This window comes from Alligator sinensis, unplaced genomic scaffold (genome assembly GCF_000455745.1).
Source record: "Alligator sinensis unplaced genomic scaffold, ASM45574v1 scaffold311_1, whole genome shotgun sequence".
NCBI lineage: Eukaryota > Metazoa > Chordata > Crocodylia > Alligatoridae > Alligator > Alligator sinensis.
In genome coordinates, this window is record NW_005842355.1 from 647,041 (window position 1) to 648,600 (window position 1,560).

Here is a 1,560-nt window from a genome sequence, read left to right on the forward strand (position 1 = left end):
GAGCCCGCTGGCAGCAGGGATTATGTATAACCCAGATTCATGACATAGCCAAAGTAGCCAACTGGAAGATCCAACACTGGATTGCTCAACCCATGTCCAACTAGATCCAATCTGGAAATGTAAACTGTTTGAAAGCATTCTCAGAGTTTCTCTCTGATAATAAACTACTCTGTCCTGCTGCAATACTGACTTAATGATCTCGGAGACTTTGGGTCCCTAGCAAAGGAAGTCACCTCCGCAGTCACAGAGGTGAGGTCTCTGGTGGGCTCTGATCGAGGGCTCGACCCTGAAAGCCCCACTGGGAGCAGAGCTCAGCAGTCACCTCCCGCTCAGTCGCCTTTTTCTCTTAAAAGCAGAATTTCAGCTTTTGAGCTGTCAGAGCAAAACTGAGTCTTCCCCTTAACCAAATGAATTTCTCTCTCAGTTGCTTTTTAAGATGATGTGTACTCAGGCATAACAACATCCCCCCACCCCACCTACTTACAGACAGCTATCATTTTTATTTAAATTAGGATAATTATTTCCAAGAGAACTTGGGCAATGTAACTAGTAAAGAACACCCTTTCTTTAAGTGTGTGGCTGGTCCCATTGGTAGGAGCAGATGAGTTTGATCTGCATCCAACTTGGGTGCTATCTGAATCTTTATAGCTATACAGACCTGAACACCTGAGCACAGACCTGATTTGGAATTTCAGTTTGATATAAAGGTATAACAAACAAGGCAAATGCATCCTAGACCTGGGGACCTCTTACAGACAAAGAAAAAACCAAAGCACTAAGTACTGGTCTGACTTGAATTGCTGCAGTGATCTATGTTAAAATCCACCAGTCATGACAGCAGCCAAGGCAGCAATACAGCGAGAAGCACATGCCTGCATATCATGGTCAGGCTATGAATTCAACAGATGCATTCACACATATGGTATTTCCTAAGTTCTGCCCATTGAGCACATTTGTATACAGAAGTGCTATAGTTACCAGAAAAATAAACTGGATGGGCCAAACTCTGCCCACAGATGTGTTCATGCAATGCCTGCTGGTTTCAACGGAGTTGAGCAGGCTCGGAAAGCAGTGCTGAGCCCTATATACACCCTGTACATAAATCACGTGATGGTAAAAAGCTGGAACCAAAAGCCTGGAGCCCATTATTGCCTTAATCATCCAACAAGAAACAGATGATGTGCAGGAATGAACAAAACCCCCGTGCAGCCTAAGCAGTGTGTGGGGGAGCGACTACTACACCAGAGGAAGCTGCAGCACGTTGATAGGGGCAGCCCTTCCACAGGGGTTACGTTACCGCTTGCGGACAGAGCTATTCCCACTGCCGGAGTCCAAGCTGCGCCGGCCGGCTTTAGCACTTCTCCCGGGCGACACCCGGCGCAAACCCGCCGCCTCCGATCCTCCTCCCCGAGGCCGGCTCGCAGCCGCAGTCCTTTCAGGAGACAATTCCGCCCCTCGGCGGGGCTCGCCTCATCCCGCGGAAAGGGGGAGCAAAGGGGCGCTGGGGGACAAAGACTTCCACCCGGGTCTGAAGCTGGGAGTGGAGAAGAGGAGCTGGGG

General features: G+C 49.2%; 1 protein-coding gene across 1 annotated transcript in view; it reads right to left on the bottom strand.

Moving 5' to 3' along the window:
- CUNH15orf39 (chromosome unknown C15orf39 homolog) overlaps positions 1 to 1,508 on the bottom strand; it is a 25,438-nt gene extending 23,930 nt beyond the window's left edge. Inside the window, exon 1 of the mRNA XM_025210537.1 lies at positions 1,298 to 1,508. The gene's annotated coding sequence lies outside the window, so the exon portion shown is untranslated. The remainder of the gene's footprint in view (positions 1 to 1,297) is intronic.
- Between the last annotated feature and the right edge of the window lie 52 nt (positions 1,509 to 1,560).